Genomic DNA, 18796 nt, shown 5'->3' on the forward strand with positions numbered 1-18796 from the left:
GCTGCCTTCAGAAACTCCACAGAAGCACAACTTTACACAATGGCACCACCTTGTGTTTCAAACGCCGATTTCCAATCCTTGTGCTGACCTCAACTTCATGTCTTTCCCTCAGAGTGGATGAAAAATAAACTTATTTCAATACAAGCATATCAAATATGGTAAGTAAAAATTTAATATATTATTTTATATTATAGAAATATATTATACAATATAGCTATTTATTTCAAACGAGACTCATCTAATTTTCTGCCAGTTTAAATTTGTGTCATTCATACCCAAAATTACCTACTATAAAACTTCTGTGAGCATATTTTTAATTTAATCCCTGGTTGTTTTTCATATTAAAAAAATGCTTATATCCTGATGGATGAGCTATTTTGGGGTCAAAGTCAATTAAATTGTCTCTAAAGCAGGATTTACCTGCTTGACTAAATGGAAATCCCATATATGTATCTTAAAATCATTATCCAAGAAATGCATAATTCAAAAATATAAGTCTTGGAAAAAGGTTACCTAAAAGATTAAAGCAGACTTTATAGTATTAGTAAAACGTGTCATCCAGTGCCCAGCCTTTAATTGTTATGGGCAGGGTGGCAGCCTTGCCATTTAGAAGTGGCAAACCACCTTACTAATCTTACAACTCCACTTAAAGTTGTGAATAACTTTGCAAATCTTCATCTGTGTGAGCTACAACACAAGTTAAGTCCTCACCAGGCTGACTTTTCTTTTTTGGAAGCGGAAAGTGAGGTAATTTTGCATCAAAAAAAGGTTTGGTTGCTTACAGTTTATAATGTTTATCCTTGAAACTCATTCACTACTATACCTAGGCTGAACCTTAAAAGAAAACAACTGTGCTGTTCACAACTGCTCAGTAAAGGAAAATAATATCTACAAAGTTCCATTTCTACTTAGGATGCTCCAGTGTTCCTCTTCTCAATGCTGATTTGGCAGTACCAAATCCTTGGAGCCCCCTCTTAAAGGCATTGTGTGCCATGTTCCTCAGGCTCCTCATTTCCAATAACAGCATTCTATTATTCCAAGGCCTAGTCCAATGTACACTGGATTCTGGGATTCAGAACAGCCAGCTTTTCACAATCTAAACTGTTAATGGTCCTCCTATCTCTCATATATTCCTCCTCACAAACCTAACCCTTGCTTCAGGTGCAGTCCTTCTCCTTATTCTACTCTTCCACCTGCTATCTTCTTCTTCATCTTAATGTAATTCATGTAAAAAAACCAACCAACCACCACCACCAACGAAAAAAACCCAGTTGTATCTTTTATATTGCTGGCTGCACTCAAGTTACATTTGCTCAATATAAATAAAGGCAGAATTTATAAAGGTAAATTTTGTCAAAAAATGCCTACATATTTTCTCAGATATTTACAAGGGATTTCAGTGCACAGTATTCGAGGCTGCTGATATAATGGTCACACATCCCCCTTGAGTCACCAATATCATGGAAACACCAGTTTTCTAGAACCTTCTCGTGCAGGCTTCTGCACACCTTTTGCCAAAATTTTTTAGCATTATACCTTCAAAGGAGCTCCAGGTTTGTGAAGGGCCTGACAACAGACCTCTTTAAAAAAAGCCACAGCTGCTGATCTTCCTCAGCTATGCTGGTACAACTGCTGGTAAGGCAGGCAAAGGAAAGTGTTCCATTTAAAACCAGTTCAGTTCCATGAACCAGCACACCAAGCAACCCTACAAGCAGTTTGCCAGTGCAATTATGCTACTGATGCAAGGACACAGTGAGAGCTGTGTCAGCTGGCAGGGCTGCCAAAAAGATGACTCCTAAAACTGCATTCTCAGGAGAGATATAATGAGAACCTCTGATATGGGCAAGGCTTTTTCAGCTGGAGTCAGCTGGGCACAACAGCTCCACCAGGAGAGGATACTCAGAACGTGCCTGGAACAGTCCTGCTGCTCCCCAGCACTGCAGAAGAAGTTGAGGGGACAGTGTGACCCAGCAGGTCTGTGTTCTACCAGCTGTTTGCCCTGAAACATCTGCACTCATTCATTCCTGCACATTCCACTCTTCAGCCCCCTGCACTCCAACACCACAGCTGTTGCATAAGAGCTGCTGAACAAACACAAGCCTGGCCCATTAAAAGTAACCCCAACCAGTCATAGTTTACATTAATATGCCAGACTGCAATCTGGGATGATTCAACTTGTTTTTATAAGCAGCAGAGAGGCTGGAGCAATGAGAAGCATCTCACAGTGACATGTTCCTCACAGACCAGGCCATGCTTGCAGGCTTTGCTCTTCTGTTCTGCCTTTTCTCTGTTCTCCCTGTGCTCAGGAGGGGAAACAACCTCCTCTGGGAGGCCAAATCAGCAGCAGCACCTCAGCATGTCCCAGATACCTTGCACTGAGTTATAGGCAGGTAAACAGCAGCTTTTTCTAGTCTTTTCTTCTCTCTGAAGAAAAGGCTGGGGACAGAGCAATGGTTACCAGTGGTCATGGTTATCAATGGTTATAGGTATCTGACAAACTGAAACTCTGACAAACATCTTTGTCCTTCCTGAATAAAATGGGATTGTAGGGAATCTGAAAATTTAAATTCCTTGCATTGCTTGGTCATAGCCCTGAAAAATGAGGCATACTGTGTCAGATGAAAATCAAAAGGCAAATCTAGGCACTAATTAATGCAAGGCCACATGATAACTCCACCTCTGTGGATTGAAAGGCCATAAAGGTGACAAATTCTAAACCAATCATCATCAATGATGATGACTGAGACAATGATGAAGAAAAAGAAGAATGGTATTTTGACAAGCAGGTATACTAAAAGCTGTTAAAGACTGGGCTTCTACAGTGAAACCCAGAATCATAGCAGTCACTACACATCCCATCCCTGCCAGGATGAAGACCTTTCACATTAGACTACCACTACCTAATTCCTAAAGTAAATATGGAACAGCAGAAAAACTGAATACATACTCTTGATCAAATTATCATAAGAGAGAACTGCCATTGACTGCATGCAAAATGCAATTGCATTTGCATGCACGTCAGAGCCATGGATCCTGTTCAACACAAATTTATTAGATCTGAAGAAGTTTAAAAGTTTTTGAGAACACTTTGTTTGGGTCCTTTATAAGCAGAAAAATCCCAATTGCACAAACCCTGATTTCTGTGCAGATAGAGAAATCCTGTACATAAATTCCTTTAAAAATAGCCTTGTTTCTGGAGGGAGAACATGAACAGAATTCTAGAACATGAACCAGACTTCTTGGTACAGCCAAGAATTGCAGTACTTAAAGCTTTAAATAGTTGATTCCCTGTCTATATTGCTTTTGAGTGTGAATGCTGAAAGACTGAGGGAAAGGCTAAAGGATAAGATTGCTCTAGTTCAGTGTGGCAGTTCTTGAGCAGGGCAGATTATCACCACACAAATGCAATAGCTCAACATCATTTGTACCCCTCATTCTCTTTTCCTTGGCAACAAAGGGGTTCTCACCCTATTGCAGAATGGCTAAGCTGCTTGTGAAATTGGGATTTCAGAGTCCTGCACTGATGCAAGGTACAGCTTGGTGCCAATGGTGCACTTGCACCAATTTCAGTTTTCCTCCATTTGCCAGCTGCACCCTGTGGACCTGCCACACCAGCAACTAAATTGTCCCCAAAGCAGAGGCAGCACAAGAACCACAACAACCATTCCAAGGTAAATTGTCCCAGATTGTGCATCAGATCCTCGAGGCACTTTATGCCCCTCTAAGGCCAGTTTAGAAGCAGCAGCATTTGGCACTCACTGGCTGATTAACACATACAATCCACCTTAAGGGGAGCCTGAAGTTGTTGCTGAGAGTTTGATGAATCCATCACGCTGATTGCTTAATGCAGATGGTCACACATGATCCCTTCCTTTCCATGTAGATTTACACAGCAAATATGAAAGAAACAGTAAAACTTCCTTTGCATTTGGAAAGGAGATTTAAGAAAATGTGTCCCTTCTTATAAAGCAGGTAAGTCTGTTAAACTGTTGTGTTGCCTTGCAGTAGCAATTTGTAGCTGTGCCACTTGATAGCCCATAGAAGACAAGCATTATTGCTGTGTTCCAACACCCACTTTCTCTCAGGGTGAACTGAGATTTCTCTTTGCCAAGCTATGACACAGATGGGGGTCCCAACAACATAAGGCCCTGTCTAATTCAAAGGATCCAAAATAATAAAAAGTTTAAGATAAGAGAAACAAACAACAGCACCAAAGCATATTATGTGCAAAAATCTTCCAGGAACTCATGAAAGGAAAGGATAATTGACTTCATTTTCAGGTTTTATATGCTGATCAATCAATGCAGTATGACTCAGTATTAAGAGGCTTTGCTGTTAGGCAGAGACAGAGATAAAAATAAGGAAAGGGGACAGTTTTCTGTATAAGCTGTGGCAAAAACCTCTTTTTTCATGCTGGGAAAAAGTGCAGAATAAGAGAGGCTCTTGCTCTGCACTGCTACAGGCCATCAAGTTTTCTTCAATACATTTTTCTTTTCTTCATTTTCAGACTTCACTTTCTTCTCTTTGTAGCTCTCATCCCACCTGACAGAACAAGGCAGACTTGCTGCTCTGCCTTACAGCCTTCTGCCATTTCAGTGCAGCTATTGATAGGATCAGTCAGGATCAGTGTTGGTGAAGAAAACCCACCTGTGTCTGCTGTGCCAGGAGTCAATTCCTGCTCATTCGTGTGCAGGTGGGCCAGTGGCCCAGAAGTGAGACACGTGCATTCACTGAAGATGCAAGCTTTGGAAAGCTAAATGCTGAAGGTCTCGCAAGCCACAGAAAATCCAATTCCTCAAAACGTATTTAAAATGTCTGCTCCAAGGAACAGAGATATCAGTGACTTCAGGAAGAGGGAGAACCCTTAAAAATCTTAAGAGAAAGTCCTCTGCAATTTTGCCTAGCTTCATCCTTAAACAGACTGGAATCATCTTTTTACTTCTTCAAAAATCAAGAGCTGTAGACGAAACATACTTCAGTTATAGAAATTAAGGTCAGAAGCAACTGAAAGCAAGTTCCCACAAAATTAATCAAGCAACCTTTCTGATCTCACCTACAGCAAATCATTCAGCCTACTGAGCGATTTCATTGTCAGTTATGTATTTGGAAATGTCATTTGTTCTTTTTATGTCACTAAATGATTCTCAAATTTACGTGGGTTTGGATATAAATGTTATAAATGAATAAGCAAAGAATACTAGTAGCAGGTAAAATCCTTCCTAAAACAATATTTATATTGTAGGGACTACATCAGTCTTTATCAAAAGTGAAAATTTTGTACTCCATAAAATTGTGGTTAGTCTCGATCTTTAAAAACTGTAAGTTTTGGTATTTTCTCAGAAACAGAATGCTAACAAAAATGTAAAATTTTATGTTTAGGTTACCTCTCTTGAAACAAACCAGCAATTAATAATCCTTATTCAAGCCTATTTCTTATATTCAACACTACTGATATTAATATCTAAATAATATTTAAATGAGTTACCTGAGCTAGAAGAGGATCTGGATTCTGATTTAACTTGGTATAAAGCTATTCTGTGTTCCACAGAGAGAAAATGCTCATAATAAAATTATTGCCTCAAACCTTCCTTCCCTCCCTTCCAAAACCAAACCTGATATTTACATTTCCTCCTTCTTCTGCCATTTGAGGCATGTTAACCATGCTTGTGTTCACAGGGACAAATAAAGATGACAACCAAGGAAGCAATTACAACAAAGGTCTGATCTGCTGCCACTAAAACATATACTTCAGCTTCTAAACAATATGCCACTCAAATGGAATAAACCCTACCTGACACTAAAATTACCAGTGTTTGTCATGTCTGAGCACATTTTTGGACTAAAATAAGCGAGTATTGCCTTGATCAAGTCTCCTAAAAGAAAAAGAACATTTAGTGGCTTAAAAAGCAAGTCCCATGTGTTTCTACCACTTCTTCTTAAAGAGAGAGTTCTGGGCACTTGTAAACTGTGAATTTTTATTTTTATTTTTTTTTTAATGGCATCTTGATTCTTGGTGGATTTCACTGGCAGTTGTGCTTGCAGCTTTGAAGTCTCCTCCAGGTCTGTCATTTGGAAAGGCTGCTGATGGGTGCCTGGGGTGCTTTGTCCTCCGGGAGGCTATTTTCCTTTAATTCATCTCTGATTAGACGCAATTTATGCATTTTCATCTGTTTTATGTAAAGATCAAAGGGATCATGGTTCCCAATGTCGACCCTATTATAGACAAAAGGGGAAGGCTGCACATTTTTGCTTGGTTGTAGTTTAAGCCTCAAAGCACCCGTTCATACTACGGGTTCTTGATATATCTCTCATAAACCCACGTTTTGTATGGAGAGCCATTTGCTTGCCTGTAAACACCTGCATGCTTTTATATTTATAGAAAACAAAATCGTGGGCTGAAATTCCCATTCTCAAATCTGCTACAGTAATTTTTGCCCAATGAGAACAAAGACATAAAAGTTTAAATTCAATATTGCCATAACAATACTCCTCTTAACAGTCCCATTAATAAATCTATGACACTTCATCTTATCATAAACTGAGATAGCTGGCCCTGCATTAGAAAGTCTGTGGAAAGATTTCTCAATATATTTTTTCTGTCTCCAAGTTACAACAAAGACTGATTTTTATGCAATTTAAATAGAAATTATTCCTGACACAAAGATAACTTTAAAATTTATTCCAATATAATCAATATCCAGTAAGCCTTGATATTAACACTGCTGTCACATAAACAAGAGTAAAAATATTAGTAAGCCTTGATATTAATGACATTGATCTTAACACTGTTGTCACCAAAACAAGAGCAAAAATATAGATGTCACCAAAACTTATCTGAAGTGAAAAGACCTGCATAAGGAAGCTTTATTTTATTACCATTTTTTAAGCAAACTCAGTACATATGCCAGCAAATATGTTGAGATGGGAAACTTCCAGGATGTCACCCCAAGCCACTAAACACACACTGTAAATGCAAATGTCACTTCTCACTTCCAGTCAAACTGACTCCCTCTGCATAAGGCTCAAATCTTCCTTTGTCTCACTAATCATGCATAGAAAGAGGGAGAAAAGCTTTTGAAGGCAGATAGAAAGTGGGGAAAGCCCCCCAAAAATCCACTTTGTTGGAAGAGGCACAGCACTATGTTTGGGAAGGCTTCTCACACAGCAGCACTGGGAAAACAAATTCCCTTGGTGGCTCATGATAGCAAAGAATTAAAGAATTAGGACTGTACTTCATCAACAATGTCCAGAAAAAGATGTTCCAAATGAGAGTAGAGTCTACACTTAACAGTTTTAGAAACTTTGTTAAAATAATCATGCTCATTCTCTCAATGGAGTGACAGAGGGGCTGCATAAAGCAAGTGAGGTACAAAAAAAGAGCATTGAAAAAAAGATAAAAAGATGCCCAAGAACTGTACAGCTTATTTTTTTATCAAGGTAATACTAAGCAGACAAGAGTATTTAGAATTTATATGTAGAAAAATAGAAAGAAAAAGTCTATCATATTGTAAGGGACTTTGCAATTTTCTGCTCCAGGCCCAGGTTTTTGCTCAACCTGAGTTACCACATGCCACTTGAAAAAAGAAAAACAAAAACAAAAAAAACCCCAAAAATGACCCACCATCACTTCAGGGAAGTGATGAAATTTATGAAACTTGTGACATTTGGTATGGATTAAAAGGAAATAATTCATAAATGCGTTACATTGTTCCTATGTACTTGTGCTCTTGCACAGCAGCCACCGCTGGGATTTTGCTGGTAACTTATGGCCAGTGCAAACAGAGAGGAGACATCTCAGTGTTCATTACAATATAATTGTTTTTTTCTTATTTGCAACACAGAATTACCCTTACAAACACTTAAAAGCCTTGAAAGCCACAGTCACAAAACAAGACAGGCTGATTTCTCAGCTTGCACCATTAACACCACCACAATAAACTCTGGTCTTTGATAGTTTCTAATACATCAAACCCAAAAAACAGGCGGAAGGGGTACTAACACACATCTGCCCTGCCAAAACACAGAAAACTCCAAGTTACAGGACAATTCATGCAATTATTATGGTAAAGAACCTCAGGCTGTCAATCTTATCCATAGGAAAAAAACAATAACTGAGCTCTTGGAAAATGTGTCTGAATTCAAGACAAATTCTAAGCAAGAAAAGCTATAGGAAAGAAGCACCACTGACAAAGAAAACACAGTAAAGTTCTTGAAATTTCAACAGGCAAGGAAACTTATGAGTTATTTAGGAATGAACATTGCAAAAGAAATGGAAAGACTACAAAAAGAAAAAGTTAGGTTCTGCTTTTAAAAGACAAATATTACCTTGAGAAAAGAGGTAAACATCCAAATTCATTTCTAGGGAGCAAGAACGCTGTTCCTTTTCCAGGTCTGACTTGCCCCTTGCCCAGGGATCCCTTAAACTGCATTCAGAGGCATGTAATCAAGTTTATATGGTAAAGGAATGGGGAAAAAACTGCCCAAGGGCTAAAGGAAGGTCCTGTCTGGGGGAAGGCAGTGGGAGACCAGGTGAAGAACCCTTACCTCTCCTCTCAGAAAGTTGTTAAAAGGCCTGGTTTGATTTTTAGTAGAATTCAGGGTATTTTACTGCTTAACAGAATTCAAGAAGAAAAATTACTTTGGGATCTCTTCAAATCTGAAAGGATAAAACTGAAATTCTACATGTAACAAACTGACACAGGAAAAAAAAGGAACCAGAAATTAAATGCCTGTTGCTTGTTTTTCTTTTTTTTTAATCCCTTTATTGTCCTTTGAAACCATGAAAGACATTTCCATGGATTTTCCTCTGAGACCTCAGACCAAGACATTTGGAAAAAAAAAAAAAAAAAAGGAAACGGGTGGCTTGACTGGTAATGGTTTATTCTTTATTAAAAACAAAAATTTTTCTGCTAAAAGTAGTTAGCCTAGTTCTCTTCTTGTGGAATTCAAGAATTCACTCCAAACAACTTGTGGAAAAAAAGGCTCAGTTTGAATAATATTTCCAGCTCAAAACACGGATGCACTCAAAGTGTTAGTTCTGATTAGAAGGCCAAAATGGAATAGAGAGGCAACAACTAAACTGTTTCTATATATCACAACTGGTAAACAAAATACACTGCCCACAAGTGAATAAAGCATTCATCAGATTACTGAAAAGGTAAAATTTACAAATTTTTCCTACCCATGCATTAATTTCAGACCAAAAAAAAAAGAGAAAGAATTACATTGTGACTATAGTGAAGTTTCAAAGCCTATTTTAAAATACAGTAAGAAAACAAATTCCTTTAAAAGCAAACTGAAGAACACAACATGATAAAAAACTGTATATTTTACTCTAATGAACACTATTTTCAAATTCCCTATTTTTCTGGTTTGGGCAAATAAAGACAACAATGGGATTACAATGATATACTTTCAGTTTTGCAGTCAGGTGTCTAATAAATCACTCTAAAACCCCTTTAGCAATTAAAATTAAAAAGCTTGTTCTAGATAGTGCTATGAAATATTATGCAGCAGACTTTTAGAAATAAAATCCAGTTTAAAAAAAACCAAACCTTTTGTTCTCAAGCGTTTACATCTCGGATTAATTTTTAAAGTTTTCTATAATCTTCAACATTGTTCAGATATATAACCTAAACATGAAATGTGGCAAAAGTCGACAAGTTAATTTATTGCACCCTGTAATCAACAATCTACGCTGATCTTCAGAAAAGATAAACCAGAAAACAGTTGCTCATTCTGTAAAGCAGATAAAAGCAAATGGGAAACTCTGAAAGTGTTCCAGAAATGCAAATGCATACATCATTTGTGCTAAAGGCAACACCAGCATTCTCCCTCAAACCAAGCCATATATCAACATGTAAGAACAAGGAGGCATTCTTCTGTCAGCAGAAAACAAAGGAAACATCGCCCATGATGAATAAGTGAGTTTGGAAAACAAAATGGCAACAAGAATTACGCACGACTTAAAAATTTGTTTTCAATGCTCTTGTATGCCACAACACATACAGGTTGTAACCCAAAGGAAAACAGTGAAGGGTGCTGCAACTTCTCTGCTTTTCTATGCATTGGTGATGGACAAGCCCAACCTCATATTCCCAAACCTCCATGTTAGGTTCCTCACTTTTTCCTCAAGTTTCCCAAATTCCTTCTACGTTACATTCAGCTCATTCACTTCTTTGTAGCCATGTCCTTCAGCTCCTTTTTCCTTCCTCTCCTCTGCTGCTGCATGCAGCTCTGGTGCCAGCCAAGCACAAAGCAGCACGGCTGCTCTGGAGCTTTCTCAGCCATCAGGACCTGTGTAGTTAATGACTGATATCAAAGGCCAAATTGCAAAAAATCCTTGAGCTCAGGTCGCAGTCTTTTCTTGAGAGCCTGGGGAAGAGAACACCACTTTGTATTTCCTTGAATTTTAAAATATCACATTCACATTTGAAGGATTTTAGATCTCTACCTTATCCACCAAATGCATCAAGTCAGCTGACATGCCTCAGAAATGAATGTGGGATGGAAAGTAGTGAGTGTGTGAATTGTAAGGGAGACTCTGTGAACTTGTCCCTTCAGGTAATCAAAAAAAAATGCTGTGTCCTTATTCAGATTTTACTTCTATTAGTCACATGATGATAAAAAAAAAACAAGAAGGGAAATAACAGAGTTCTGGATATAGATGCATCAGTTATCTATCTGCAAATCAGGGCTGCTATTTTGAGCTAAGTGTTTAGTTCATCATTTGAAGAAAGTAAAACTCTCCAGGTATATTTCTTGTTAAATACCTAAGTGTGCAAAGCCAAATTAATTCTAGTATATATCTATATGTATGTGTGTATGTGTATATATATATACACATATATGTATGTAATATTTTAGCACTTCATATTTACAGATTTAAACCATAATCTCAATACACAGTTTTCATGACCAACAGAATTAGTATCTGCTCACCCCAGAACAGTAAATTTTTACAAAACCCAGCTTGAAATCTATTTTTGGCACATTCCAAACCTGCTCAGCTTTAACACCGACTTGCAAAAGTGTGTAACTTTAAAAAATTATCCATTAAATGATACAACATAGTCATTAAAAACACCCACTCTTCAAAGCTCTGAAAGATCTATTACAGGGTAGTCATGTAGGGTGAGCAACATTCTGCCTGCTCCCTGCTCCTCCCAAAGTATGTTATCCCATTTCAGCTGCCTTTCCTGGAATAAGTATGTAAATCCATAGTCACATTTCACTTCTGAAAACTAGAGCACTTAGAAATTGGCATTAGAACCCTGAATTTAGACACTTTGTGATTATGACAAAACTCCACTGTTCATGAGGCATGCTACTGGGCAATAAATGCCATTCTCTAATTCATTTTCGAACAATACATCTTAATAATAAAAAGGAATGTTATCCAGGCTCTGAGGAAAGATGCATGGATGAGTGATAAGATAAAGTATCTTCAGATAAAAAGAATGAAGGGTAACTCATTGTCCCCAAAAAGAAAAGGTGAAAATAGCAATGCATCTCTACCTGATGAAAGCCATATGTATTTCAGGATTTTTTTTCTGCACCTTTTCTAAAACGCAGGCAAAAAATAGAACAAAATTTGATTATTAACCCAAAGCAGCTGTAATAAGTGTCACAAAACCTACTTTTTGGTATGCATGGATATGCCTTTCCCCAGAGGGATAAAGCTCCTTATACCCCATTTCTGCCATATCCAACCACAAACCTGGGCAGATCCACTTTTTCATCACTTACACTTTACAGCAAAAGTGTGCCCTGGAGCAACACTCCTAAAAGGCAAACAATAACTCATTTCATAGCACTTGCTTAAGTGCAGAAAGTGAATTCTTTCTGTGTATTTCTCAGAATCAGAAAGAAGTGGCACACATGAAAATGTTGGTCAAGTAAAACCTGGGAGAGGTCCAAGAACACTTGAAGGTGTCACCAGGACTTGGAGGGGCAAAAGCCACTGAATTTTTTCTGCACAGAGAACAGGACAACAGTCGTCATGCTGAGAAAGCTGCCTCAGTTCTTGCTGAGCTCATTCCTGCTCTCACATTCCCAGGCACCAACTGCAGTTAAAGAAAAAAAAATAACACACAGCTTTTTTTTTTTCATACTGATTCATCAAGATAGTTGTATCTTTTTGCAGCATGATGAGTGCCTAATTACAATGATTCAAATCTCTTGTCAGCTTCAGGCTAGACTACAGATAGCAATGGGTTTTAGCCAGAGCAGATAGGGAAAATGAACTTGACACAGCACGCAATGGTTTGTTAAGCACAATATAATATTAAAAATATCACTCCCCTTTTTAATCTAGCCAGGAGGAAGAAGAAAAATCACATGATTTTGAGTTCAAAGTTACTAAATCACTTCTTCAGCAGGGGAACATGCTTGTCTGATTACATTTTCAGGTTGAATGCGTTTGTCACTCTATCACCTTTCTCCACATATAGTCCTGTTTTGAGCCCTGTTGGCTTCAGACAGCTCTTTCTCCTCCCAATATCACTGTAATTCCTCAGAAGTTCCTTCAGTCTATTCCCATTTTCCTCCTTGGGAAATGGTTCTGTGCAGGCTGGGCCCTCTAGTGCACGGTGGTGTGAATGCACCACATTCCCAGGGCTCTTGGCTTTGTTTTCCTCTACCAAGGAACTTCTGTCAGAGCATCTACCGCGTTCAGGTGCCTTTTTCAAGGGGACCCTAAATCTGCTTTCATAACTTCAAAAGAAGGAGGAGCTGTCTGTGTGACAGCACTCTGGCTGTCCTGTGGCTTATTGCCAAGACTCCAACTCAAGCACTGGCAACTTCTGCTAAACCCCTGCAAAAAGAGCATCAAAAGCCCAGCAGGAAACCTGGGAGATGAGGACAGAGAAGCAGCCTCCTCACCAGGGACAGAAGCTGGGGAATTGAATGTACTCAATACTCCAATCCTTGTCCTTTCTTAGGCTGGTGACCTGCACCACCTTTGAGATCAGAGGGCTGCACACACAGGGCTCTCTCTCCCCGCTGTACTTTCAGCTTTGGCTTAAGACAGAGATAAACCCCTGAGGCTGTGATTCCCTCAGTCACTCTGCTGCATGTCCTATCCAAACCCTTCAGCACTTAGAAAACCATTTTGATGCTCCTCTACCATGTTTCTGATTCCTCAGGTTCTGTTTCACAACCATTAACTTAATTATCCATATAATCTAAAACCATTTGCTTGTCTTTCACTTTTCATTTCTTAGGATAAAAAGGACCTTGCTAACAGGCAAAACTGGAGATGATTAAAATGCTTTAAATAAAACCCCTGCAATTATACTTAGAAAACCCAGATATTTTTACATCACTTAAAAAATTTAGGTTTTTAAAGTAATGAGTGAAATGTCTTTAAAATAGGCAGTATTATGTACATAACCAAAATTTACACTGACAAAACCTGGCAATGGTACAATTAGTGTGAATGGCATCAGAATAATCTGCATTAATTCTCAACACAGCATACCACTTCACTATGTCTGTATGTCCTCTAAACTGATAAACCCCCATTTAAAAAAAAAATTTAAATATATCATCAAGGATCAACAAATATAGATATGAATGTCTTCTGTATGAATGACTACTCTGTACATCCTCATGAAGCTTTTCAGCCACAATCATTAATAAAGAAAAAGGAATTCCAATTGAATAGAAACTCTTGGTATAGCCCAAGCTGCATTTTTTGTTAGAACTTCCCAGGTTACTGACAATTAAATGCATTTCTTGACTGCATCACACCCAGGCTGTTGAAAGAAAAATGTATTTTGTTTTGTTTTTAAAATATCTATTAAAACAGCTTCTGCCAGCAAAGGCCTTCCTAGTTTTGGAGGAGAAAATGTCACTATAGGAATTCTGTAAATGTCACAGAACATGAGGGAATAGCATACAAGTGACCAAATTTGTTAATAGGCTTGAAGTTACCTGATGAAATCATTGAAAAGTGGAAGCATTTTGAAACTTGCTTTTCTTTCACCTCAACATTAAAGTCTTCTTTTAAAACCTTCAAAAAGGGTTCATGGCCTTTAAAGCTGTGTATATGATTTGTGTCCAACAGGTGTGACAAAATATGAAGAAGTTTATGAAAACTAAGAATGGGTTTAGGCTTAACTGCTGCAGATCCATTTAACATAAGGATCACAGCCTGTCCTCATGGATTTTTAAATAAAACAGAGTTAAATTTATACCCCTGACATTTAGCATAATGGAATAACAACTATTTATGGTTTCCCTGTCAGTTCTGGTAGTAAAACTCTGGATGTGGTCACAGAAATTATAAATCTACTTTGTTATCTGGGAAACAAAATGATTATAATAATTTTCTGCAATTACAAGCAATGGTCTTTAATTACCTCAATACATATTAGTTAATTTCCTGATAAGACAGAATGTCAGCATGAATAGCATTGGTTTGGCAGCCCCAAATTATGAACAGCCATTGAAATGGTGCACGTTCTCTCTATTCCTTTCCTTAAAAATATGAGATCTCACAGAAATTTGCCTGCCTTGAGATATAATAAAATTTAAAAACTGAAATAATGAGGAATCAGACAACACCAAAAATTTCAAGTGGCATGTTCAGATATTTTAATTATTAATCAGTTCACAGCTTGACCCCATCTTTCTACCAGCCCATTCCTCATGTGGCTCCAATTTGCACCGTTTACAAAATGGCAGTGTAATGGAAACAGTGGTACTGAGCACACAACCTAGAACTTGACAATTACTCTGGAGACAGACACAAGGATGTCTTTACAGCATCAGCCAATCACTGGCAAATAACCTGCTTTCATGAGGTTTCAAAAAAAAAATTAGAAGAATGAGAAAATTTAAAAAAATATCATAGCAGCTGCCCATTACCATTATTTCTGTGACTATATTATAGGTCAGCTTTTGCAATCCTATAATCCCATGTATTCCAAAGAATCTTTTATAATTAACAGATTTTGCACTACAATATCCAGCACAAAGATCATATTTCTGATTTTTTTTTTAAATTTTAAACACTTCTGTTTTGGGTTTGCATGGCAAGGTTTTCGTAGCAGGAGCTTTCAGGGATGGACGCTGAGGAAACTGCTGGAAGTTTTCCTATCCAGCAGAACCAATGCCAGACAGGTCCAGGAGGCACTTTCTGCTGGACAAGGCTGAGCCAATCAGTGATGGGCTCCTTAGTTATTGCCTCAGGAATAACACAGGTATTTCCTCATTATCCTACTCTGAGTTGATTGATAATAAATTAAACTGATTTCCCTGAGTGGAGTCTGTTTTGCCCATGACAGTAACTGGCTCTCCCTGTCCTTACCTTGACCTTTTTGCTGTATTTTCTCTCTCTCTCCCCTCTGTCCCACTGAGCAGGCGAATGAGATGGGCTTTGGTGAGCACCTGATGTCCAGCCAGGGTCACCCCACCACAGCTTCATCCGTGATCTCTCACCTACAATAAACACTGGTTAAAAATGCATTCATTCAGGGCAGTGTGGAGATACCTTCTCTCCAAGGAGAGCTGGGACTGACCATTCTAGCTAGCTGCAACATTCGACTCCTTCCCTTTTCATGGATGTAAAATATACAATTTAATTAACTTAGCCACACAAGTGGCAGAGGAAAACAAAACCACTAAATGGCTGCAGCTGGGGGAAGTAATTTCTGTATTTTACTCAAGCATTTATTTTACATAAGTATTTTTAGGACTGATATAATTTTAAGGTCTGTCTCACTTCTATCTGTGGATTTCTTTTCCCAAAATCTTCGTCTGAGGTGGTTTTGCTCAAATTAAAGTCACAGCTGCTGCTACAATTCTGTGTGATGCTTCCTTTTCATCCATGTTCATGTGAAGGGAAGCAGAAATATTTTCACGATTTTCATTATTCCTCTACTTTTAAACAGAAGGCCAACAGCATAATCTTCACATTAATCCATGAAACAGATAATTATATATATGTTAGAAAATATGCAGAATTTTCCTTCTTGTTTCCTTGCCCTATTCAGCAAATACTGCAGTGTTTCATTTCATGATGACAACATTTCTTTGATCTCAGCAAAGAGATTTTTGAAACTTCACTGTTAGAAATACATGTAGAATAACTAACTTACCATGGCCTCAATTACAAACTAGCATTTGCTGCAGTTCATCCACAATGAGGGAGTTTTAAAATTCACCGCATGCCATCTTCTGAAAATCAAGCAGCAGCACTTCACAGGTAGGCCACTCCTGGAGCTTTATGCAAAGTCTGCACTCACATGTCCTTGAATTCAGAGTGACTAATAACCTCAGCAAGGTGCACATTTTAAAAGAACACTCATGCTGAAGTTGGCATTTATTCACTGGTATTATGGGTGGCATATTTTACAGGCTGCTTCTTAAGGAATATTTAACTACCTGCACATTGTATGTCATTGCACTGGAGTTCAGCCACACACTGAAGCTGAATGCATTGCAGCTTTGGTAATCAGATTCAGAAAACAAGCATGACAGAGTGAAGTTAATTCATTAAGTCATTTACTAAATAGGGATATTACAGATTAAAAAGGAGACAGACAGAAAAAGACACTTAAGGGGTTTCCCAATACCACATACAAAAAAAAATTCTACCCAGAAAACAAATCAGAAAACCTCCAAGGGGAAAAAGTTGATAAAGTTAAATATCATCACTGACAGATACCAAAGAAGCTGCTCTGGCAAGATCTCTATACATTATAAATATTTAATTTACTCTTTGATGAAAAGTCAATTAATCAAGTTATTCTGCAACAGTCCCAAACTCCCACCATAGCTGTTTCATAGATGTCCTGATTTTGTATTTTAAGAATGGAACTGTGTTAACTTGTACTGGAAAACTTGTTTCTTAGACTGAATTCCACAGGAAGAGACTTCTGCCACAAGTTGAAGAGTAACAAAGTTAACAGCACTCCTAAGAGTAGGGGACTTTGCCAGAAGTGTTCCAGGAACATTCTGGGCTTTCATGTAACTTGTGTCACAAGCTGCACCTCATTCACTGTCATTACATCACTATGACTTTTGTCTCAATTTCAATTTATTAATTACATTTACAGAGGAAATCCTCCAATATCTAAAAAAAAAAAAAAAAAAAAAAAAAAAATAGCCAACTGCATCCTGGGCTGTGTGAAAAGAAAGATGGCCAGCAGGTCGAGGGGGAGAACTGCTCTGCCCTGCTGAGACTCCACCTGCAGTGCTGCATGCAGCTCTGAAGCCCCCAGCAAAGAATGATATGAACCTGTTAGGGACAGGTCTAGAAAAAGAGCCACAAAAAAGGATTGGAGGAAAGGAACAGCTCCCCTTTTTAAAAAGGTTGGGAGACTTGGGGGCTTTTAGCCTGGAGAAGGCTCTGGGGAGACCTTATGATAGCCTATCAATACTTAAAGGGTGGCTTATCAGAGGGGGAGAGGGACTTTCTACATGAGGTCTGCAGTGACAAGACCAAGGGCAACTGTTCTTATCCAAAAGAGAGTAGATTTGGATTATATATAAGGAAAGAATTCCTTACTCTGAGGGGCTGAGACACTGGAATAGGTTGCCCAGAAAAGCTGTGGATGTCCCAACCCTGGCAGGTTGGACTAGGTCTAGTGGAAGGTATCCACAGTGCATTGGACTTCAAAGGTCCCTTCCAGTCCAAACCACTCTGTGATTCTGTGACAAAAGCAGCAGACAACTCATTGCAACTCACTGCATCTGGTCAAGTTATTGGCACAAAAATTGGCAAAACAGTGGATTGGGAAACATGCACTTAAATACACAGCTCATGTACAAAAGAGTGGAAACAGCTTTGTACATTAAGCTTTATATTTGTCCTTGCTTTTCTTTATACTTCTATTTAAGGAGCAGTCAATATATCATTAAGAAAGAAATAAATTTTTAAATTAATTATAAAATTGGAAATAATGTCAGTAATACCAAGATTTTGAAGTCCATACACACCTATTCTTCCAATGCATATTTCTAACGCATTTTACAAGCCTTCCATTTCTCAAACAAGACAAGCTCAACATTTACAAAACCACCTAAGTGTCTTCCAAAAATGCAGACTGTCCTTTACAGGCGCAGTTTTTAAAAGTTTAGTCATTTCTGCCTAAAAATTATGCTACCAGATGGTGTTACTACACTGCAGTGGATACTCCTGTCTTCTCAGAGACATATTCAAATAGATAATCATCTCTCAGATTTTACCCAATACAAGATAATGGATCACACTACTCACTCAGAAGTTTGGGTACAACTGCCTGGGACCAACTACAATAGATAAAAAGACACCTTATCAACGTTCAGTAGGTCTCAGCTCTCATGAAAAGGGATGTGGCAACTCAGAGCCCACCAGTGGCCCTCAGCAGGCAAGCTGATGTCCACCAGCACTGCAGAGGATTGCCAGCTCTCATTACAGGAATCACTGACACTCATTTAGCAGGGCCAGAGCCTGGCATTGCAGTTAAACTAACGATACTGTTAATGACACTTCATTAATTTATGTCCCACACGGCTACACTGAACAAATAAACCATCTGCAGTATGCTGAATTCTGAATTCTCTCTGCAGGTTTCAAGTACTTATATCACATTTCCCTCCAATCTAGTTTGTCAGGGAGTCACAATTACAAGGCAAGTGACCCATCACTGCTAAAAAACTGCCTCTTGTGAAACTCCAAGGTAGAAATATCACAGTACTGGCATTCTCCTGGACATGAATCTGTGACAGTCAAGTGCAAACAGCAGAAAAGTGAGCAGCACATGGAGAAGAGCCTATTCTATTTCTCTGAAGACCATAGATCTTATTT

The 18796-nt window shown here is 38.4% G+C and overlaps 1 protein-coding gene across 1 annotated transcript in view; it reads right to left on the minus strand.

Moving 5' to 3' along the window:
- Positions 1 to 18796, minus strand: part of WDPCP (WD repeat containing planar cell polarity effector) — a 148702-nt gene that overhangs the window by 123779 nt on the left and 6127 nt on the right. The window contains exon 3 of the mRNA XM_021555836.2: positions 15314 to 15444. The gene's annotated coding sequence lies outside the window, so the exon portion shown is untranslated. The remainder of the gene's footprint in view (positions 1 to 15313; positions 15445 to 18796) is intronic.

Source organism: Lonchura striata, chromosome 3, assembly GCF_046129695.1.
Source record: "Lonchura striata isolate bLonStr1 chromosome 3, bLonStr1.mat, whole genome shotgun sequence".
Lineage (NCBI taxonomy): Eukaryota > Metazoa > Chordata > Aves > Passeriformes > Estrildidae > Lonchura > Lonchura striata.